The sequence below is a fragment of the Excalfactoria chinensis genome, chromosome 12 (assembly GCF_039878825.1).
Source record: "Excalfactoria chinensis isolate bCotChi1 chromosome 12, bCotChi1.hap2, whole genome shotgun sequence".
In the NCBI taxonomy this organism is placed as follows: Eukaryota; Metazoa; Chordata; class Aves; order Galliformes; family Phasianidae; genus Excalfactoria; species Excalfactoria chinensis.
In genome coordinates, this window is record NC_092836.1 from 2,424,434 (window position 1) to 2,449,161 (window position 24,728).

General features: G+C 41.3%; 1 protein-coding gene across 5 annotated transcripts in view; it reads right to left on the minus strand.

Annotated features, from left to right (window-relative positions):
• Positions 1–19,004, minus strand: part of CNTN6 (contactin 6) — a 130,091-nt gene extending 111,087 nt beyond the window's left edge. For 4 of the 5 annotated variants that reach the window (XM_072347082.1, XM_072347084.1, XM_072347083.1 and 1 more), the window contains exon 1: positions 18,564–19,004. The gene's annotated coding sequence lies outside the window, so the exon portion shown is untranslated. Of the gene's footprint in view, positions 1–15,500; positions 15,837–18,563 lie in introns of those variants that run through there. The other variant, XM_072347081.1, reaches the window with a different exon arrangement.
• Positions 19,005–24,728: the final 5,724 nt, after the last annotated feature.

Below are 24,728 nucleotides of genomic sequence, written 5' to 3' on the forward strand. Positions count from 1 at the left end.
TTCTACCCATTCAGGCTAACACCTCCCAGAACACTAAATGGCATTCAAATAAACTGCTTAACCCATTACCAGAACCACGATTCCTGAATTCATTATAAATAAAATCCCAGTAATTGCATTCCCCTTTATAAGGCACTCAATCATTTCCATTTCCAGTTATCATGCCTGGAGTTGTATATAAACTCTCTTTGGCTCAAGTCAGTGGAAGACAATGTATGGTTACAAAAACAACTTACATTCCGCACTCCTACAGCCTGTAGCACATGAAAGATTACCTGTTGGACTATCATTTATATGTAAGACTGCCCAAATTGAAGGCAGAATAAAATATTTAGCACTTAAGTGAGGCAAAACATGGTATGCGTCTCTTAAAATATTCAGTGAGCGATTGCTTTCTATTAGTTAGTCACCTCCCTTTACCCTACCTAATGTAAAAAGCAATTGTATCAGTTTAAGTAGTTTAGAAATACCTTGTCATGAACATTAGTATTCATTACTGATATTCCTGGAGGCGGCAGTGAGGATCAGCATCCGTTTACAGTGAGTAAGCTCCTCATCTTCAGGATCCTGAAATGTGATATCGAGAAACACAAGGTCTCCTACCCCTCTACGGTTGTGCTTCAGTTCCCGTTATCTGCTCAGTGTTCTCTGCTCCTAGCAGAAATTATCACTTCTGACTTCAGGAAAATGCGTTTTTTACAGTGGTTTTGTAGTAGGATGAGCATAGGTGCTTTTGACTCTGCCTTGCTAGCCTGCAACTCTTTTCATAAACTAACAGAAGTGAGGCAGAAGCAGAGCGAAGCAAAGCCGAGTAATTATTTATCTTATCTTGCTTGATAGTAAGAAAAACGTCAGCCACAAAAGCTTCCTGGGGCGAAATGGATAACCTTAGAGAGAGATTTGCAGCAGATGATAGCAGCATTTAGCAATGTCTGCCATGTTTCCAGCGACTGAAGGAAGGCAAAACTAATTCAAGCTTAGAAGTTTCTGTAGGCAATATTTACAGTGGTTTGCCAAAAGATTATGGGCTATTGACCCACCATCTCTTTGCATTTGCAGAAACATAGGTCCTGCAGGCATGCTGAAAGAATTAAACTCACACAATTTTCCACTTTGCTTCTATGTTTCTGTGCAGTTTAAGTCTTCCACTGCACAATAGGCGGTATATATGAAAACTGAGAAAGCAAAATGCATGAAATATGTTGCTAGACCTAAGAATATGTTATGTTCCTGGACTAGGTGTGTAACTCAGTCACAGCCTATGTCCAGAAGGCACCAAGATGACATGAGAGCCTCAGTCTAAGCTTCAGATATTTCTGCAAGCCACAGAAGAGAACAACATCCATGTGAACTACAGGTTAAAAGTTACCATCATATAGGTAATTTCCATCAACTAGAAGTTTCAATACTGATCACTCAGCACAGTCTATAGTAATTACCAAACAAACACGGAGATAGAAGAGGTTTGATAAGAAAGAATTGAATGGCTTTGTTGAGGGGTAGGCCAATTTTCAATGCAATACATTATGAAATAAAGTGAGAGATCTGAAAGCATTACATTCACCAAACCTGGAAGTATAACTTGTGAACTATTAACCACATTTGTTTAACATGGTCACAAAACATGAAATGTTTAAATGTTACTCATAAACTAAGAGCAGATATTCTTCATAAATAAAAAGTTTAACACCTACTTAATATTTGTGAGCAAAGGCTCTGAACTCTAGAAAACTGCCTTCCAAATATGATCATTGTAATAGTGATAAAAACCTTGATTCTATTCCAACTAAAGTCAATAGAAAAATTCCTATTTCTTCAGCAAAATAGGATCAAAATAAGAATGTCATCAAAAGATACTATGCAGGTTTCTTCAAGGATAGGGATGTTATTAAATGAACAGCTGATAAACCTTTACAATGCTATCTTGAAGACTTCACCTCTTTCAATATCTCACGCAGTGCTTGTTTCAATATGAGCCTATATCAGAGGAATGCTTTAATTTGTGCCACTGTGAAGTCCCCTATTCAGAGTTTTCAGTTTTATCTTTTGCTTGCCTCATATTTAATATCCCAGATCTTTTTATTAAAATCCATATTAAAGGTATTGTGATATCTTTATGGCGCTCTCCTTTCAAACAAAATAATATCCTTCAAGAAGGAAAGCTCTTCTTCCTGCATTCCTTACACCTCTACACCTCCAACTGGTGGCTATGGAGGGGATCACAATGGTGAGATGCAGTCACATCACCTCATTTGGTTCCTATTTCCCCAGCTGTGGTTAGACTACTGCTAGACAGAAACAGAGCAACAAGCCTCCACCATCCTCAATGACAGAAATACTTCTGATGCCTTTACCTGGAGCTGGCACACAGCTAATGGGTGAGAGGACTTTCACGCAATGGCCCACAAACCTTAAATCAGCAGGTAGCAGGGATTTACTGTTCACTGGGAGAGTCCCCTTTTTTTCTATTTTTAACTATTCTTGGCTTCTTGATCTATCATATATTTACAGGCATGGAATCTCATTTGCAGTTTATTGCTCTAACATCTCTCTTTCTCATTTAATTGTTGCTCATTGTTTGTTATTCCCTACAATTACAGTCAGCCAGCACCAAATGCCAGGCTCCCAAGCCCAGCACAGGAGCCAGTTTCTCACCATTGCAGCACCACCTGGTTAGCAGCTTCTCCAACTTTAAAAAAATAAATACTGTTATGGACAGTTTATTAAGAAACTATTCATTTTCATATTCTCTGTTCTGGAGAAGGGATGAATTATGTACTTTGCATGCAAAACATGCCAGGCACAAGGTATGAAGGAATGCAGGACAAGACATTCTGTGAGTGGTACTGAATAAGCATTAAATGTTACACTTGAAATGGTAAGTTTTCTTTGTGTGTTCACTGGGGTTTCCCATGACCAGAGTAATGTGGTTGCACACCATTCCCAGAGTCTCCCATAAGCCCACTAAGACATATTTGCAAAGCAAGTGTGTAGTTGAGTAAACACCAGTGGAACTCAGTCCCTTTGGAAGAGATGGAGAAATGCCCTTTTAAAGCAGGGGCTTGGACACAGTCCTTCAGAAGAACAAGGAGGCTAGAAGGGGAATAGGGGATCCACCTATCTCTTCTGCCCTGAGCATTCATGGATCAGTTATTATTTGTAAACAAAGCAAAAAGTGAAACTGAAGCTAATTTTAGGCAGGAACATGGAAATCGGCCAACTTATTAACAACTGGTCATCAGCCTGGCAGAAAGTATTAATGGCACTATGAATGTAAATTATTAACCTTAGATTTCCCCAGTGAGCTGTCAGGAAATACTTCAGATTTTTTAATAGCTGTGTGTTGCTGTGCAGCTGTAAGTAAGGAGACTAGGACTATTTCTTTGCTGACCTGGGACAACACAAATACCCATAGGTTAGATAGATTTACACCAGCTGGCAATGAGACTATGTTGAATACTCAATAATATAAATAGGAACCAGGCAGGACTGTAATGCCAGGGTGACTTTAAGATTAGCTGAACCATATGTGGCCATTATTTTTGCCTAAGATGAAGTCTCTAATCATTTTATTTGCATGCATATGTGCACATGTGTGTCAGAAGGGAAAGTTAATTTCAGGGCTTAGTGTTTAACAAGTAAATGATTCAGCATGAAATGATGATCCTCACCATTCCCTTCCTCCCTGATGATGTTATTTCTGTTTATCACTATAATTTAGAATCGCTTTGATAAAGAGGAAAAGAAGAAAATAATCAAGTTGCTTTCTATGTGAAATTGGACTTAATTCACCATAACCTATGTATTTTGAGATAGGGAATAAATCCAAGTAGAATTAGTAGTGTTATTGTATTAGTGTCTAGACAAGGCCTGAAGACAGGAACAAACATCCAAATTATTCAACTATCCTGTTTGAATAACAGATCTGGATGCTAGTGGAATACGAAGAAGGGAAAGAAAGAGAAGTCAGATAACACATCAAGGGAGAAAAGTACTGGACTTTCTAACAGCATCACCATGTCAAGTGCCTTTTCTATAAGAGGTTTTTGGGTGCTGCAATGGAAGAGGGGAGCTCTCAGGCTGGCTTAGCAATAATTAAATCAATGAGCAAGGCACAGCCAGCTCATACAAGGGTCTGGCATTCAAACACCAGTTTGTCCCTTACTGCTCACAATGGCCATGCCGCAGGCCAGGTCAAACTGAGCCCAGTTCTCCTTTAGCTGCTGTATATAGTAGAGTATATTGTTCTGGTTTTTAACACTTACTATTGCAGGAACAGGGATGCTGGTAATAGTCCTAGATACTCCCACAGCCTTAGAGTTGTGACTTTTGGTCTTTTATTAGTAGTCTGAATTTTAGAGAGAGCAAGGAGCTCTGCAGCAAGAAGCGAAGTCCTGAGCCTTATCCCAGTGAAAATAGTGGCACAGACCTTGGATTTCAGCTATGAGAGCAAGCTGCTTCACACTGTATTGTCTCTGCACTGGTGAGACAATGACCACTGCGTAAGGGGTGATACCTATGCAAGGGCTGGAGCCCATGAACCAGCAAAGATGCAAAGCAGAAATCAAAGGACTGGGAGCTCAGTGATGCTTCCCTGCCCAAATGAGACTAAACTGGTGAATAGAAGGCCTAGCATTCTCAGTTAAGGTTCCACTGATAAAGGCATTATTAGGGTCTAACGAAATATTACCAGCAATGTCTTTCTTGAACAACTTGCCACACATCAGACATTAAGCACTGTTCTGACTTCTAGAAGATGCTGATCATCTTTAAAGCACAGTACAACTTACTAAAGGCCAAAGGCTCTTTTAATTTAAGAGAACCTCTTGGCACATTCAAAATAAGTCTATTCTCCTTTTCCTACAATTGAATATAACTTTCTTTTCCCTAGGAATTATGTAGGCACATCTAAGTTCCTTCAAAGATACTTCAAGGTCAGTTCACACTTCATATACCAATTTCATCACATTGTGTAAAAATTATGTTATTCCATGCCTTGGATTAATTGATCTGTATTTGTTCATTAATGAATTTCTACTGCAACCTATCATGTTTGTGAGGCTTTTTCTGAGCAGACCCTCTCAAGAGTAACCAAGCACAGAAGGTAAAAAGAGAGAAATATTAACGTATTTGATTATGTTAATTACTACTGGACTCCTATTTTGCACATTGCAGATGATTTGTTGGAAATGGATTGTTTCTTGATAATTATGCTGCACTCCAAACAAGTCATGCATGCAAGTATCAATACATTTGCATCTGTTGGATATGCAGCAGGACATTTATATAGATCCAGAATATGTTAGAAAAGCAAAATGTTAGCTTGAATAATAATCAGTATTTATGCATGTTTTCTCTCCCTGGACACACTAAGGAGATTTGAGCTTGAGCTTACTATTCTGGAGGTGTTCTCATTTTTTGACAGGTAAACAGGGTTGGATACTCCAGCAGTGTAAGTAGGAACAGCTTTGAGCTTTGTGGGGAAATGCTAATTTACAGACAGGAGCCAGAACCGAAGAGATTTGGAAGAAAAAGCCTTTTACATTTATCTGTTGTAAGATAAGAGTAATGATTTTACTTAGGATTACCTAATACGGGGAGAGATAATATTTAGGATATCTTTAGCTTCAATGTATGCACTCATTTAAAATGTATCAGTGTAGAATTCTAAACTGTGAAGTCCCATGAAAACTATCAGCACCAAACCTGGATATAAATATTTAGCAAGAGAGTCTGAGTGGCACGGAAGGCTGTTTCTTTTTTTCTAGAACCTGCTTGCCACTTCTTTGTTTCCTCCTCTATTAGACCGTACATTGAGAGCTGATAGGACTTTAACCTGTTTTCTGGTAACATCAAAGCTCTGAGAAGCCTCTTTTATACTCTTCTATTCATCACTTTATGCACCAAAATATGTTGTTAGAATCACTGACAGTAAGCAAGAGAAAATTGCACAATGCTGAATAATCTGTTATAATACAAAAAAAGAAATAGCAGTGAATTAAACACACAGCTATTTTACCCCAGGCCATTTTAAGGAGCACTTGTTTTGCAGTGCGCTTATGCAAATGATTCTTATGATTAAGTTCCCCAAAATATAACTGAGTGCTGGGGAACGATACACATCCCTCAGCAAAACATCGTCCTGAGAATCCCAGTAAGCTGCACTACATTCACATATTGACAGGCAAGAGTTATTGCAAGGAAGAAATCCTGAAGCTTAGAACATTCCTGTTGTGCCACGTAAAGCATGATGATGAAAATTTAGCTGTAATTAGCTCCTATCTGTTCCTTTTCATTCTCCCGTTGTCTCCTTTCTATCCTAAGCGTTCCTGTGTACTTCTTAATCAGGTGCTGCATTCTTAATCTGGACACGGCTGTATTTTTGTTCTGGTAGAATACATGAAATGTTTGAGGACAAATTTCCTTCCAGGATTTACGTGGCTGAACTCATCATCACAGCCTCATCTTCAGAAAGAAACGGGCATCACTGCTGGTCTGAGTGGTGATCTATTGGTAGCACTGGGATTGGGTATGTTTGCTTCTCAGAAGGATTATGCTCATGCAAAGAGAAAGGAGTACTGCAAGCAAAATCCTCCACATGGATCTAAGACCAGACTTACACTGCCTTTTCTTTTTATGTGCAGAAGAACAGACTACAAATGTAGTCTACTGTGAATTAATTCACAAGGATCTAAGGAAACGTACTTTCCCACTCTTATCTTGTTCGCTGTACTGTTCTTAGGTGATTGCATGATCCTTCTCCCTTTGTGTTGGCCCAGCTTCATGGTTGCAGAGTGTGAGGCTCCTGTCTTCTCCCAGCCCTCCTGGCAGCCACCCTCATCTACATCCAGAAGTAGTGGAGTGTTCCCTTATCCATACAACAGAGATATCTCCCATCTCTGAATGAGCCCATGACCTGAACAAGAACGCATTGCTTGCCAAGTGAAAAACCAAGTACTGATATCTGTGCACACTTGTTAATCATATTTCAACACCCGAAAACATGAATTGCCATTCCCTGCAGTATAAACTAAGCTACAGGGGCAGAGCAGCAGAAATAACTGATGATGCTCCAAAATCCTCTCCTGGATATCAGGATGATCCAGCCTGCATATAATAACCCTCATGCAGCACTTGAAGCTCTCACAGCTGTATACAGTTCTAAAGATCCTAAATCAAGAAGCAATCTTTGCCTTTTGACAACGATATAAAAAAAGCACCGAATTCCTCTGGTTTCATACCTGTGTAAAACAGTGTAAACTGTCCCTCTTGTTGTTTTAACAGACTTTAAGAACATCAAAATACAATAAAGAGGATATTACCTTATGCCCTCATCATTTCCTTAGCCCTTATCAAAAGCAAGTCTTGCTTTCTGGATTTATTATTAAAGTGTGTTATTTCCCCAGATCTCTTCGATAGGTTGTCCTATGTTCTAAGCCACAGCTGAAAACACACTTAGAATACGAAAACACGCTCTGTCACAATAAATTGTTAAGAGCATTTCTTCATAATTGCATTTACATTTTCTACTTCAACAAAAATACGTCAACAGTCAACATTTTCCTGATGCCTTGTAAAGGCACTTGAGGGGAAATTTCCTGCAAAAGTAGAGGTCTGATTATGTAACATTTCTGCTAATATGTCTATTGCCAAGTATGTAGAAAAGTTGGGTTTTAACAGCAAAGATTACTAGATAACATATTTCCGGGTCCTTCTGTACATTTCTTGTTGTACCTGAAGGACCATGCTGAGCTGTGACAATGTATGAGAAGGCTCTCTCCTTTGTAAGAGCAGTTTGAATGGTAAATCCGAAGAGACAAAATTCCATGGTTCTATTTCTTTTCCCATCTCCAATTTCATTAGGTGTTTCCACGCAACAGGGATCCAAAACGTAAAACAAATGTAGTCTACACTTGAATTCTCCTAAGGTTCAAGAGAGTTCACTGATTACGCAACTATTAAGAAAGCTTCTGACAAATGTGGCTTGTATACCAACAGTAATAACAGAATAGCTTTGGAGATACTTGTTTCTAGGCCATTTTAAACTATGGATGAACATACAGAACTAGCGTGTGATAAATGAGTCAGAAGAGCCCTGACCTGATACTATCCCAAGTCCATCAAACCCACCGCAATGACTGTAGAAAAATTATTGCACAAGTATCACTTTCAGCTTCGCATGTTCCTCTATCAATACGTTTCTGCACATTTCCTTGGAAGCATATTTGTGAAGCCTCAAAGTAGAGTTCAGTCTCTAATGGGCTTAAATATGCTTCCTGATCTGAAGAAGAGACGTTGAGGAGGATCTCAAAGTGAAGTGTCTGCAGTTTTGTATGCTAATTATACTTTTACCAGAGTTATGTTCTTAATAATGCAAATTGTTTCCTGGGATATTGCAGCTTTTCCCCAACTTCTTGTCATTCACCTATTTGATTGCACTCATAAATTGCATGTGGGCACTAATAAGTTCTGCTGATGTTACACTGCACGTCACTCTGATCGTTAACTCTGCCTCTCTTATAGTCCAGGATTTCCTCTAGGAGCAGATGTTAAAGGTTCAGCAAGAGTTTAGGAGATTGAACACAGACAATAAGAAGATGATGGATTTGCATTTCGTTCTTGAAAACATCCACTTACTGGTAATGATCCAAACAGTGTGCTTTTCTTTTTTTCCTTGACACGTAAAACAATGTCAAGTTTTTACCACTTCTAGGCTAAGAGCAACAAAGGGACGGATTGTATTCCTCTCTTGGCCTATTCCTCTTTGAAAAATTTATTGTCTATTAGAGGAAAGAGCAACTATGAGGTCTGAAGGGATCCACTAGCTTTAGCTTTTATCTCCTTAATAAGCAAATCAGTCCTCATTGGTGTTCAAGATCATCAACACGTATTTCAATTTCTGTATGCATTAGAATATATCAACCACAATTACATTATGTAGAGGGTAAATCACATAGTAATTAATGTAGCTAATAAGAGGTAAACAAGCTTTGATTCAGCCTTATGAAAGTCATGGAAACATATCCCACTGACTTCAGGAAGAACTGGATCAGCTTTCTAAAGATTAGGATCTTCGCTTACCTTGTGATATAATCATACAGTGCAGTAAATAAGCTTATGCTCTCTGTGCCTGTACCTGTAGGTCAGCACCCTCATACTTCATGCAGGAACTACTGAACAAAAGCGGCTTTTATACTTTATGTGTCCGGCTCCAAAAGAAGAAAACAAGTGCTCCAAGGAAGTGAGTACCACCTTCCCTTCCAGGAATTAGCCACATCCAGCAGAAAGCTGCTGCCAGAAAAATATGTATGTAACCATGCTATAACAGCTCTTCTACACTCACACCCTATGATATGCGATGCAAGGGTGAAAAAATCCCTTTCACAAGGTTTACAGCCTCATAAGTTTTCTTCGGTTATTGCTCAGAGCATCTCCAGCTACCCACCGTAAAATCCACACGGCCAACCTGTGAAGCGACAAGCAAACAACTGTGCTGATATAAATAAAAGTTGTCCCTTGCAGAAAACTTCAGGCAGTTTGTGTCTGTTTATTTTGGTCTCATTAGGCTGCCACCACATGATAAATGGTTTAGGTTAAGGGTAATTTAGTTTACGGCACAACAGGCAGGAAAGGTTATTCCTTCTTATGCACTGCTCACATAAAATCTACCTTAAAAAAGTAAAGTCTTTATGTCTCAATAAACAGAAGCCACATAGATATTGTGTAACAAATTACATATTGGATAACAATCTATAAAATTTTATTGGCTTATGAGGTTTGCATCGATTTGAATTTTACCCAAAAGCAAAACATTACTGTTTCTCCAACACACTAAAATAAAAGGAAAACAGAAATTTCCATTACAGTCACCAGAAATGGCTCAGAGCAATGCAATCCAACTCCTGGAAACAGCTGAGTTCACTGTGTGCACGATCGAGAAAGCCTTGCAAATCCGCTCCAGCAAGGCATTTAACACTGAGGTTCACCACAAAGCCCAGAAACAGCACCTGACACTGGGTGGTAATTGTGAGACAATTCTGTAAAGCTCTGCTGCCACATTTCCACTCTGAGATGTTGGTGGTTTACTGTGTACATGAGTGATACCGCTGCATGGAATTGCGGATGAGATGCAAGAGTTCAGGCAGATCATTTTGCACAAGAATCTGTTCTATGAAATGCAGAGTCTTGGGGGAAAAGATGTGAATTGTGGTGAAGGTGAATCTTCCCTTGACCTCCTGCCGCTAAGTGCCCACAGTGCATACAGACAAAGATGGAACGGACATGTGCATCCTTTACATAAGCATGCAGTAAAAACTACTGATTATTAACATAAACAGGTGAAGTACAAATAAGTCTGTTATTACAGGCATTAATTGCTACTCTTCTATCCAAATGCTGTGCATTTTTCTCAGTATTACTTTACATGCTTTTTGGCACATGAGACTAAGACATGGATGTTTTTCACACCGTTTTTCAGTGTTCTATATTACGTTACCTATCCCCTGTAAACATGACTTGCCCATAAACCTCACTGCACTGAGCAGCAGGCTCTGATTATTCAGGGCATGGGGCTGATTTTTAGATACTGCTGCTGGCTGCTCAGCATTGTCAAACAAAGCATTTTTTCTGCTAATTCCTTTCAGGGTTTAGGTGGATTTTCAATCAATCTTGCTGAGAAAGTCAGCCAGACAAAAGGTAAATTCGTGACATGGTTAGTCATTTATATTTTACCTGAATCAGTCAGTAGGGAACTTTTTGCCCGTTCGTATGCTTCGTACAGAACTTTTATCCTACCATTTTTCTGAGAGGAGTTTGACTTTGGCAATCTCTTGGCTACGTCTCCCAAATCAATCTCCTGAATCCCTAACCCAAAGTTTAAAATCATCCATTATTCAACACCTCAGCTAACAATAAGGCTAACTTTAAAACTAGTAATCTCTCAGTAAAGCTGAGCAATTAATGCTGAAATACCTCAAGTACAGAATAACAGCAGCTAGCACTCCCCATAGCCCTCCTAAGAGCATCCCAAATTACCAATAGTCTTCTCGACATCTCTAGTTATCAAACATTCTTTAAGACTTAGCGGTAGACTGGGGCTCACCTAAGTAGACCTGCTTAAAATTCAGAACATTTTTCCCTGCATATTGAACCACGGACTCTCTACCTGACCACAGTGCGCCTGTTTTATGCTAGGTTGGAGTGATCAAAATGACCCCCAGTGTTGCTTAGTCCATTCTAGCTCATCCTGTCTCTTTCCTCACTCTGGACTGCCATACCAAACCACGCTTTCTGTAGCTCCCTGCAGCCCTAGAGCCCCTGCCTGCTCCCCCCTGCTTTGGGATCAGGGGGCTGCTTTAACAGGCTGCAGTTTCACTTCTCCCTGTGGTATCAGGCTACGGCCTGCACCTGGACAAAGCTCTTGCTTTACAGTCTTCATAGCCGCAGCAGCGTATGTTTTATATGAAAACATTACTTTTACTGCAATATAAAGAGGCCATTATTGCTTAGCTGTGTTCACCGCTGTTCTTCCTTCCCTCCCCCTCCCTTCCCACCTCTTTTCCTGATGTCTTCCCAGAGTTATACAGTATATACTACACTTACTTATCCCTGCTTGCACTAGATTCAACACAGTTATGTTTCTTCCCCCAAGCTCAGTGTCCTCAGAGGAGTATTTAGGTTAAGAACAGTTTATTCCTGGCTGGAACTGCAGCAATTGTGAGTGGGTTCATAAACCAGGATTCTCCTTTGCTGCAGGCAGCTGCTAAAAGCCCAGGTGATGTCTCAGATGGAGACAGGAGCAGAGAGGTGTGTGGCAGTGGGGGACAATACATGCCTGACGCTGCTGGGGGCACAGTAGTAGCCCTCTGTTCCCCAGAAAACATGCAAGAAAAGGAACTCAAGGTCACAAAGCAGAGGGAAATGAGGGCAGGCTGAGGGTGCTCCTCATGCTCTGCAGGGTCTGAACACCTGCCCATGACACCTGGGTGAGGTGTGAGTCTCAGCACCCTGCCATGCCTCCTGCCTAGGAATGGGGTTGCTTGCAGAGGTCCCAGTCTGAGGGTGACCTTACTCTGCTCACTGCATTCTTTTAAACGCAAGGCCAAGTAACACTTGCAGCACAGTACTCCTACAAGAACTCTATCACTGAAGAATGATTTTTTTTTTCCCTTTGGCTTTATTTTTATACATAGAAAATAAAATGTGTAATTTCCTATTTGAACTGTATGGGAAGTAAAGATTTCCCTTTTCAGCAGAAGACATTTCCGACAAGTCTTTTCCCCTCTGGCTGTGCCCTCACCAAACCCAGTCATCGCACAGATATACAGTTAGTAAATACTGCTATTTAGTATGGAACTCCAGGCAGGGAAAGCACACAAGGACTGGAAACCCTCATCTAGCTATGCTGCCACAGAAGAACCAGAAAGGAGTTAGTGGATTAGACGTGCATCCCTACAGCTTCAAGGTGAGCAATACGGGGTGGGGGGGAGAAGAGTTTTATATAGATATACATAGCTTTTAGCTTTATCTGATATCTTCAGCAAGGACTGGGTCACCTTTGTGGAGAAGCTTCAGCAACATGTCAGAGCTAATGATGTCAGAGCTGAGAAAAAGGTGGCAGTTTAAGTGAGTATAACAGGGGTAAAACCTCTAACCCGCTGTGCAGCCAGAGTGCTCCCGTTAAGCCAGCAGACAAAACAATTTTTAGGAGAGAGGTGATTTTGTAGCATTTCCTCAGCCCCTAGCTCTGCTGGCGGTTGCAGAGCCTCCCTGCTATTATCATCCAAAGGAAAGTGAAACCATTGGGGGATAAGTGCCTGAATTAAGGAAATCAACAAGAACATGGCCAGTCTGAGGAGAGCTTAAATGCAGCAGTAACACTACAGAAAGCCACACAGCATGCGTCAGTTACCAGCCAGGGTTTAGCTGACTATAAAGGATAGGAAGACTCTAACGTATTAGTTGTTGTGCTAGTGGCTGCTGACAGACAGGCCACAGGAGTGCAACAATGCACCAAGGACGATCAGCAGCAGTGCTGGAGATCAGCCCAGATGCTCAGCGTGGCTCTTCAAAGCCTGTGTGTCTCCTCTGCAGAGAACAGTCCCACAGAGCAAATAACAAGCTTGGGTTTATTTACCACATTCAAGGACAGGCTTCTTGGGATCTATGAGATGCTGGGGGAGGCAGGGATGCAGCACAGATCACCACAGATGCACCTGAATTCTGACCACTGAGACAACAGAGAGGTGCAATGGGACACCAAGTCCGTGCACGATGCTGGGGAGCATGCATGGCACAACAGTCTCATTTAGGTGATACAAATCTACACTTTATCTGGATTCCTTTACAAATAGAGGAAGCACAATTTATAGCAAGGTTCACTCTGATCCTGATTTTTTTTTTTTTTTTTTTTTTTTTTTTAATTTCATGGTAGAATTATCAGAAAGTGCTTGAAAAGATGAAGCTGCAGAAACCTCAGTGCTTTTAATCCACATTTCTCTCACCAAAGGCACCACGTATATGCTGTACACATTGCCTGGGAGAAATGGATTTGGGTTGGTGTGGTGTATGGCGTACCAGAGTTTCAGAAACACAAATACCCCAACATCTAACCATCCCTATACTTGGCAGACTGACCTAGCAACAGACAAGGCAGCAGTATAGGATGAAGCCCAAAATGCACAAAAGATGTGTTTGAAGGGGAAATAAACATTAAGCATCTGAAAACTCACTCACTAACTCTGATGCAACACTTTTGCCCAGCTAGGCTCTCCAACTGTATGCTGTGTTAATCACAGGAATGAGAGAAGAAAAAGGCACTGGTAAGCAGTGGTTATCTTCTTGTGCTTACTGACAGATCAGCCTAGCATGTCCTTTGTCCACAGCAGAGTGCTTTCCTCATTAGCTGGGCAATGGTTTCTCTAAAATCTACTCCTCTCCAGTCAGTTAGCAATGGAGTGAGATGTTCAGTAGCTCAGTACAACAGCAGCAATCCTCACGCACGGAACCAGCTCTGATAAAATTTTACATGGGAAGATTTTTTTTTAATACATAAGAAAACTGCTGAAATAAGGCTCTAGAATAGCTAAGTTTAGGTCATGAGCAGCAATGAAATTTCTGCTCTGCCTAAATAGTGTTCTCGTGTTCCCTGGAGAGGGTCCTAATCCCAGACTGCAGGCTGCTGTCAGCTCATCTCCCCCAGGGTTTGATCATCTTGACCCTAGGAAAACCTTCTGAGAAAGGCTCAGCAAGAACAGCAGAGAGTAATCCACCCGATCCAGGGTAGCAAATTAACCACTGATCTTTTTTTGCACATCAAAAGGTTGCAGTTATGAGATCATTGCCCTAAATCCCATTTGAGCAGCTGCTCCGAAATACACTGCTCAGCCACTTCTGCTCTGGAATGGAAATGAATAAAATGACACCATTTTCAACAGTAGAAGATTCTCGTTTTCCAGTTAGCCCCTTCCCATGGTAGCTTCCTTGCAGGCATTGCCACTGGTAGGAGATATGAACTTTACGCCTTTGTTAGAGCTGTGATAGCATAGCTTATGAAAAAAAAAAACAAACAAAACAACAGGAAACAGTGCTCAGATTTAACCTGAGGAAAATTATACATTACACGGATCCTACTGGCAATCACATCACGCTGTCCTAAAGCAAGATGAGTACTTAATTTAGGAACAGTTAAGTAACACCTTTATTTCTTTGAAAGGCCTCTGGGAGCTGTGATGGGAGCCCAAGAGGGCTATACTGTCCCTGGGTCACACGTCTGTTTATAGCTAATAAAAACAGTTATCTGGAATCCAACCCTATCAGTTCCCGTATTATTATGTTGTGTAAACAGCAAGGACATAACACTGCTTCACTCATCTTCCTGCTGTTCTATCTCTTTTAACAAGAGCATTATAGCAGGTGCTGTCAACAATTTTAATAAAACAAACCATATTTCTGACTGTCTTTATCTTTTTTCTTTTTGTGGGGGGAGGGGGCCTTTATAGGCTAGAAACATACTAGAGGGACTTAAAGTAATATTACTCTTCTCTCCTTCCACCTCCCCCCTCTTTCTGTCTCTCTGTTTCTACTCTATATGCTACACATCTTTCTCTTGCAGGAAAGCCAAAATACAAACAATCCGACCTAAAAGCCCCCCAGAAAACAGGCATGGCAGACCGGATACTTAAACTGTCAGCAAGCCTCTTTACTGAGCCCAGAAGAGCCTAACATGGTGGTAGTGCTGTCCTCAGCCCAGCCTGCTCCGGGAGCAGGCAGGAGAACAAGGAGGATCAACAGTAGCCCGGGGACACTGACATGGGGGGGTTTAAAGCACTGAGTTATCGAGGACAAAACAAAGTAACCCGACCAGGAAATATGCCAATAACATGCAACCTGATTAAATGTTGCACAGCTACTGCCAGCAGTGCAGGAGGGATCATCTGTCTCCTGTCCTCCAGCAGAGCACAGAGGCTGCTGCACTTGTGAAAATGCAAGCGTGTACCTACCAGTGGAAGAGCTGCTTCTGTCTGCTCGTGTCAGCAGTTCACAGCTCTGACCTTCTTCTGGTGACTCGAGGCTGGTCCTTCTCAGCTCCGTAATGGACCTTGCAGACATGCAAATCCGGTCTTTGAGATGGCGCGAGGGGACGACTGTGCATCTTAAAGAGGAAGAAGTAAAGCACAGGGCAAGGCAGGTCCAAAGCCACGTGCTAAACCAGGACAGCTCGGGAAAGCCCATTTTAAGACAGGTGTTTCTCCCGCTGTGCCCTTCCCATGTTTTCTGAAGTTAAGCAAATATTCTGGGAAAGAATCCTAGAAGATTTCAGCATCCAGCCATGCAACAGAAGCGTCCACGCAGAGAGGAGAAAAAAAGTCCTCACTGCAGGCCTGAGTTATCCACCCCCACGTGCTTCCTACAGCAACATCAAATCAACAGTTGTGTGAGGTGAATTACTGCCTCGAATGGGTTGTTAAGAGCTGTTAATTATCAGCTGGCGGGCCGAGCAGCTGGGCCTGGCCTGCTAGGCCGAGGAACTGCAGCAACGAGCTGGCAGAGACCAGCTCCTCAGCCTGGGAATCTCCAAATGTTTGAAACCGATAGATCCAGATCCTCATATTTGGCTGTTGCTATATTTTGTGCAGCAGTATCCTGCTGTCACCTCTCTCAGAGCTGAGCTGGTCTGCTCAGCAGCAGCCTTGGTGCTCTGCCTCGGGCCGCATCTGGTTGCTCCCCTGACAAGGCACAGAACTGTAAGTACCACGTCCTAATTTACCGTGATGTGGGTTGGTTTTCTTTCTGATGCTTCGGCTTTTCAAAGTGACTTTTTCAGCGGTGCAGACTTTTATTTTCCTTGCGTATTCTGCATTTATAGAAAGTTTTTTGTGTTAATAAGAAGGCCTTACAGAAGCGCACTAGGTTTGGAGTGGAGATAAGGGTGTTACAGAGTGCTGTTTTCCCACAGTGCTGGGTTTTTGGTATCCCAGAGATAAACTACCAGTGCAGGTATCTGTGTGGTTGGAAAACTGTCTGAAGTTACTTGAGCCTTTGCTTTGTAAAGAGATTGCTTCGCGCCTAGCAGAGCAAGCTGCAAACGTGCCCTCATACCTAACTCTAATCCATGCTGAGTGCAGCCTTTGATAAGAAGGATAAAGGGGGTTTTGGCGTTTTTTTTCCTCCTCTCGAGTTCACGTGGGTAGAGGTGGGTGGGTTTGGGGCATGGTTGCCATGAGTGGGGCCTGCAGGCAGCTGGCTGGATTGGGCAGGGACTGAGAGCAGGCAAGCAGCAGCAACCCTCTGCAATGAAGTCGGTGGTGATTTTAAACAAAAGGAATATTGTCTTGTAGTAACGTGGAGTTAATACAGCTTCTGGGAGGGGGGGAAGATCACTGAATGTCATTTTGAAGAGTTGATATAGTCCTATATACTGCCAAGACAGAGACAAACCTTCTGATGGAAGTTTCCTTCTCAGTTACAAATAGTGTTTTCTGGGCATGTAATGCAAATGCACAGCTTTGTATTTCAAGTCCTCTTGGGGATGCTGGCACCTTGCTTTGTGATGGCAATATTTGCTTCAGCAGCAAGAAATTAGTTTTAGGGGAGCCTACTATGCACCACAGACCTTTCTAATAGTGACTGAAGAGCTGGAAGAAACATGTCTCTTCTTTGATTTAAAGCACTTACGTTGTTATATATTATTTATAATTCCATCCTCAGCATGGAAGGTAACACACCTAATACATGGCAATCAGTACCTCACCACCATTTGAAAACTATAGCTGGATACATTGGTGTGTTTTATTTTTCTTTTTTAAACAATAAAATTTGATATACAGTAGTTGCTAACTTCCTACAGGTACTGAGTTGGGACTTTTTAATGTCATAAAACCTCTGAAGCAGGGATTCATGGAACGTGAAACACTGAAATAGTGCCTCAGGAGCACCAAAGCAAAAGCTGGCTGATGGGGATGGGTTCTTTGTGGTGGTGTGGTGCCTGGAATTACAAATGCTGCAGGGTTTACATATATACGCACAACTCAGTGAACTTGCAGAACTTGAAGAATTGCTGGTGTGGCAGTTCCACCCTCTTGGGAGGAAGAGAATAAAAAGGGTGGAGGAAGTGCCATTTCATAAAAATAAATAGATAAATAGTCTGATTCTTTTAACTAGTTATATTTACCTGAAATTGGCTGCAGCCTTGTCAAAAGGACAAGCAACTTCTTTAAATAGGGTGCAGAGTGTTTGCCTCTTGTTTAATCATTCAGATGCATAAGTGCTGCAGGAAATTGTTAGCATTCAGCCTGATGGTTCAGAGGCTGCTGGAGGAGACCCTTCAGACATGCAACAACTGTCTGAGTCGAGGTGTTTGCCTAAAGAGCACCATGGGAGTACATGGTTTAACAGAAGGTGCTAGTCAAGCAGTTGCTTCTGGAAACGTGGACTTCCAAAACTTTTTATACAGTGTCACATTTCTTTATGGCTGTGTCATAAGCTGTAAGTAAATGACAGCGTCGAAAATAAAACTTTGCACATCTTGCAAAACCAGAATGCTGTTACCTTGACTTTTTTAATTGTTAAAACGAGCATGAAGAAAGGCTTGCTTAAATTTTCTTAGGATTTATGTTTATTGCTTTTACACCTTCAGCTGGTAGAAATTAGATTGGTCTCTCATTACCCACCTCGTTATTTATATGCTGCACAAAGTCTTATGAAAGTGGCAGAATTAGCACTGTCATCCTCTGTGTTGTCCGTGTTACTGCAGCAGCGAGCTGTGATACTCTCAAAAAATATACCTGTGGTGTCTGTTACCAGCACAGTCTCCTACTCTGTTTGACTCAGACCTCGCATGCATACAAATTCATTATGTATATATTTGTCTCTTTCAAAAATGTATACATTTGGAGCATCAGCCATTTAGAGATAGAACAACATAAATAAAGCAGTGAATTTTCTTCATTCTCTACCCCTTATGCTAATGAAAAATACTGATTTAAAACCAAATCAACAAAAAAAAAAAGACAGTTCCCCCAGCATTATTCACATTGCAGTAGACAGCACAATTCTGTACTTACAGATCTTAACAGTGAAATGTCTCAGGATCTTTACAATTTTCTGCAGAACTGTTTCAAGCTCTCAGCAAGGCACAGTGTTCATCGAGGCAGAACGGAGCCGTATGGAAGGTCTATGCAGCTGGGAGATAATGGAACTATTTTCCCAGCTGGGACTAGAAGCCTTTTATCCACTGAGCATAGCGTGTCTCTTCACTGGTATTAACCATGAAATACACTGCTTTCCTGCTGCACTCGTGCTAGAACCCACACAATTAATGCTTGAAGCAGATAAACAGGTACTACAGTGTATGCATATTCCTGTCTGCAAATCTTGAACGTAGGAAAATTAGCTCTGCACTGATCATCCTTCAAGCAAGCTGAGAGTGAAAACACAGCTGTCAGGCTTGTAGCATGAAAGATTAAATCTGCTCTTGCTATTCTTTTCCTACAAATAGGAGCTCCTGTCAGGTAATCAGAAAACCTCCCTACCTGGAAATTGGGTCACCACTCAGTATTGGGTTTAGAACAGGAGCAGAAATATTTTGTTTAGTCCCAGGTCACACAGTCACTTTCTGAGCTCCGTAATACGAAGCCCATCAGATGGGAGCTGAGTCTCTGCATCCCAGCGCTGACTGTCGTCCTGAAGCATTTAAATGCCCCTCATATTTTGCATATTCAAAAACAACACAACAACAACAACAAAAAAAAAAGGCTTGTTTGTTTGAAGTAGCAGAGACATAAATCCTTATTACACACAAACTTCTTAGATTTCCGTTTTTCCTCTTGAGACTGCTTCAGCAGAGATCAAATGCAAAGCTTAGACAGGGAAATGACTTTCTGTTAGTAAGCAAAAGTTATTTGTATTCACGAGGGATGGAAGTGGAAAGAGCAGTTTTCAGAATGTTCCTGCCAAGAAAAGTGCGGTTGTGTCACAGGCACTGCTTCACCACATTTTAATGTAATCGTGGTGTAAATCCATTAGTTTGTAATGGGATTAATTGCATGCCTGTCTGAGCAGTGGCAAAGTGGAGAGGAAGTGGAAGTCAGGTGGCAAATACACACAGCGGTACACAGATGCCTTGAGCAGACAAAACATCTCAGTCTGCAGAAGAGGAGGTACACACCTCCACATGACTTGGTTGGTGTTCACCCCAGCTGTAAGCTGAGGGCTGTTCCTTCTGCCACCATGCCTATCCTTTCCAGGTCCACAGGATCTCATGGGCTGTACGTACGTCCTTCACCAGCCCCACAGGGACACGACTGGATCAGTTCCCTCTTGATCCACAGCTCACAGAGCCATCCTCCTGATTAACATAACCAATCTTACGCGTCCATTGTGCGAGCATCTCAAATGACTTCACTGACAATTAATTAAGCCTTGCAGCACCTTCCAAAGTAGACAGGCATTGTAATTAGCAGCCCTGTTTTTAATTAGGAGTACAATTTGAAATGGAATCTAAGTATTTCCTCATTATTATTTTTAAATAATGAGAGTGCTTTTTAAAAGTTGCATCAAGTGTAAATAGACCAGGAGTTGGTTATAACTGATTAACCCTTGCTTCTTGTCACTGGCTTGCTTTTAGAGCTTTCTCATTTCCAATTGGGAATGAAAACAAAGATGTCCCCCACTAAAGATAGATTATTCATTTCAAGTTCCAATATTTTCACTTGGCAAATATTGTAACAAATATGTTTGAACTTTGAACTTCTGAAATTCTGCATTGTGTTCTTATTAAAAGTCGGTTAGTTCTGATTTTCATTTTCTGAAACATATTATCATGTATTGAAGATTATGCTTATATCTTTTAGAAATGACGCAGCGAAGACAAAATTGAATATCAAAACAGTCTGTTCCTAAAGGTCAAGATAGAACATTTAAATGCTACCAAAATGTTGTATTTTTTGCCCCGTTTTCTTTCAGAACAAAATTTCCTTGACATTGACATTTCATTTTGAACAATTACCATATTCTGGCAGGGAAAGCTGTCTGGTTTTATTTTTTTATTTTATTTTATTTTAATGCAGATCAAACAGAACTTTACATGGTTTCCAGCAGTCAAAAGCTATTTAAACCTTTCCAACCATAAAACCTTCTTCCATTGGGGTCCTATTAGTGCCAGAGTGTGGGCGATTGTCACCCCAAAAGCTGGCACTGGCTGATAATGAGTCAAAAGTTTCCAGAGCTCAACATGAACCTCACAAAGTCCTTGTATACCTTTCAGGACACTGTTCTAGACTAAAAATAACTCGGAGATAAGATCTGGTCTATAAACCTGACAGTGGGAACATAAGCCGGAAGACAGAAGTGAATTAGCAGGAGTTGGGCCAAGGTGCCTCTTGCAAAAACTCTGCTGAGAAATGGCCAGGAAGACATTTTCTCCTCTGTTTCCTCTGTCAAAACTGGAGATGCCTTCAGATGATGCATGCTTTTTTTTTTTTCCTTGTTTTTTTTTCCTAAGTGCTGTCACTGAGCCTTCAAAAGGAAATAGAGCTCTCCAGCTTACTGCTGACTTCTTGTGGCTGTGTCAGTTTTTCTATCTCTCCTTTAGACAGAGTAGATAAATCCAAGATGTCCTTAGCAGCATTTTAAAGCAAGTTAGATCAAGGACTAATATCTAGACTGTTTCTGTCATGCTCAAACAGCACCTTGTCCTTGAGCGAGTCCCTATGATCACAGAGGCAAAATTTAAGGACTGAGATGAAACTCCCTTGAACAAAGGAATGTGCATCCCATGAGGTGCTGTATTTAGGCAGTGCCCGAATACTGCTTTGAAACATCATATATTAAGCAACCTAAATTGCTCTTTGGCATTTATACTGTGCATTGGATTTTGGTTGCTGTAAAACCTTTGATCATCTTTATGAATCCATAGGCACTGCTCAAGTAAGATTGAAAGTGAGTTTTGCAGGCCTCCTCTAGCAGTTGTTGCAGAGGCAATACTCCCAGTCCCGAGCTACCAACTATAAAGGTCTGCATGCAATTAGTGGCTCTGCTGTAGGCATTCCCGAGATGTTAGAGAAAGCCCCTACCTAAAGCTTTGTATAAACAGTGTTTCTGTGTACTGCCCTCAGTCATTAGTAGGGTCCTTGATAGCTAGTGCTCTCCCAGGCAACATCATGCACACCTGGGGGGCATCAGCAAGAGCAGGAGGCCAACCCTGGGCACCAGATGTGGAAGCAGTGTCCAGCCTGGTGTGCAGAGCAGGGGAATTGAACTGTGGGGCATGAATTGCTCTGCTTCAACTGCCTCCACAGTGCAGGTGAACCTGGGGATGAATGAATTACTAATAGAAATGTGGCCATGTGGAGGTATGTCTGCAGTTTCCTGGGAAGAGGAAAGGACTTTTTCTCTGGAAGTGATGTGTGCTTTTCCTTTCCTTTCTTTTCTTTCTTTTTCTTTTTTTTTTTTTTTTTTTTTTTTTTTTTCTTTTTTTGCTGACACTTTATTTAGACATTTTAATTATGCACTTACCATACAACTGGAGGGAGCAAGAAGTCTCAACAGCATGTCATCTCTGTATGCTTTAGCAATGTGAATCATGAGGAAGTATCTTAATGCAGAAAACAATCAATGTAATCTGTAGGAAATCATAGAATATGGTCATAGAATCACAAGGTTGGAAAGGACCTACAAGATCATCCAGTCCAACGGTCCTCCTATTACTGTTGCTACCACAAGCCACTAAACCATCTCTCTCATAGCTCCCCATCCAGACACCTCTTGATTACTACCAGGGATGGCGACTCCACCACCTCCCTGGGCAGCCCTTCCAGTGCCTTCTCTCTTTGAGAGAAGAAGTTTTTCCTTATGTCTAAAGATATACCTTGATAGCTGTTTTCTCTGTAGTCTTTGTAGATTTTACTTTTAATTTTTTAGGAGCACAAAGCTAAAGGGGTTGACAAGTTTAATGTAAGCAGTTTGAATGAGCTTTGTATATTTAGCTGCCTTTCCACTGAGTGTAAAAAGACACAATTAAAAATATTGAGTTTATTGGCCTTTTACACATTAGATCCATAGAAGAACCAAAACAGCCTACTTCAGCCCTTGTTTGTATGCCACAAAACTCTTTGTTCTGTAGGGACTGTGGCCTTTGATTCCTATATATGGTGTGTTTTGTCCTTACCTTATTTCTGGTACAGTACTGACTCATGTATAGGCTCAGCACATGGCCACGTTTTGGTAATGCAGGTTGTTCCAAATGCGTACACGCATGTGAGGAACCCAGAAAAAACAGTCCCCTGGACTCTTGTCTCGAACTCCCTGCAAAGAGAATGAGGGAAAGAAACCACTCAGCAATGCTGTTTGTTCTAGTGTTAAAGCTCAGTCTCTCCAGAATAAATGTGGCAGTTTAGTGGATGTTAATCCTCGCAGAATGCACAGCTTCTTAATGATCCTTCCAGAAAAGGTGACCTCTGGAGCTACAAATAATGCTCTCAGTAAAGCCTAAGTGGTTCCTGCGCTTTCACTTGATCTTCATTATTTGCCGATGCCGTTTCGCTTTTGCTACATGGCAAGGGATTTGAAAACTTTCTGTCCTCTGCAGATATCTGGTTCTGACTGGGGGTGGGAAATGCTCAAATCAATACCTGTGAGCTTATCTATAATGGAACTGGGAGCTCTTTCACCCCAGGAGTGAACTGTCAGGCTTGATTGGAGATAATTGGACAAGGAAATTCTAAAAGTATAAGCAAAACTAAACACGAAGGCTTTTACAGAAGTTATTTTTGACACAGCTGGTAGCGTTATCAAGTGTGGCTTCTGTTTTGAAAACACAGCCCAGTGCAACCACTGATGAACAGCTTTAGCTTTCAAGACAATTGGAGTATACTCAGTGATACCTTTTAATGCGCTCAAAATGGGTTTGTGGCTAAGTATCATATGATTTTCTATTCATAGTGTCCATTTTTAGCAATTTGGGTGTTATGTCTTTTTAATTTCTTTAGGGTTTTGTGTTTTTGTTTTGCTTTTAGAAAACAATTGTCCGAGGCATTTTGAGATTTTTAGGGTTGTGTTTGTGGTTGTGGCTTCTGGATGTGAAGTATCAGATAAGTGGGTCACTTTTCACATTGATTTTTGTTAAGGGAGAGAAAACTAGAAGAATGGAGTCTGGGAATTACAATGAAGTTTCATTACTGCACCTCACAATCCTGCTAAATAGTCAGTGGATCAATGTCTGTGTTATGTGTTGGAGAAGCCTCTGAAGACATCAGTGGTTTCAAGTATAGGGTACCCGGTGTCACATAACAAGTATCAGTTGGAAGTAGTCACTTAGCTATGAGAGAGTGCAGCAAACCAGACAGAATCAGAACAATTTACAAAAACACTAAATTTGCAGATCTTAGCGTAGCTGCACGCTACATGGCTTCATTCAAACGTGGCTTTCTGGTGTCTGAGATTTGGTGTTTTGTTCAGGTATTTTGCAGAAGTGCTTGCAGATGTTACCTGTTCCCTCTGCAGCCCTGTCTCATTGGACTGACACTGTGGTGCAAGCAGGCAGCCATCTCCTATGGTCACTGCCTCTCCATGTGACCCATGTTTCTTAGCGCTTTCATGGTGGGAAGCTTTTGCAGCTTCTATTAACACTGATGATTTCGGATTGTTTTAAACGCATTTGTCTTCCCACGTCTGTTCTTTCTTCCAGAAATCTCCAACGATTCTGATCTCATTTCTTTATTTCTGGAGTGAATGCAGTGCTTTTCCCAGATCTCTGCCAAATAAAATGTCAGTAGGTAACAGCCTGTGCTATTCACTGGGGTCTCACAAAAATTACTTTTGACACTTCTAATAGACCTTCTTACCACGTCTTTATCATTCATTTTGTGATTCCTATATTACATCTCATTATCACAGTGTCTTTACGGAATTTCTGCTCTGATGTTGTTACTCGTTGAATTAATGAAGAAGAGGGGAAGGATGAACACTTCCTGCCAACCTGCATTAATTAGGAAGCCCTGCCCCATTCCTTCCTTGGCAGTGGTTATGCCATGTTGGCTGTCCCTCACCAGTTCTGGCAGCTGAGCCCTTTTTTCTAGGTAGAGAAAACAGTGTTGCATAGGAGTCTGTTGTGTTGCCTTTAAATGTTAACAAAGCCATGCTACCTGCTCATGAACCCAGTTTGGTTTAGCCAGGCATATCCAGACTGAGGCTTCTTATGTGTTTCTACATTTGCTTTATTACATATTAAA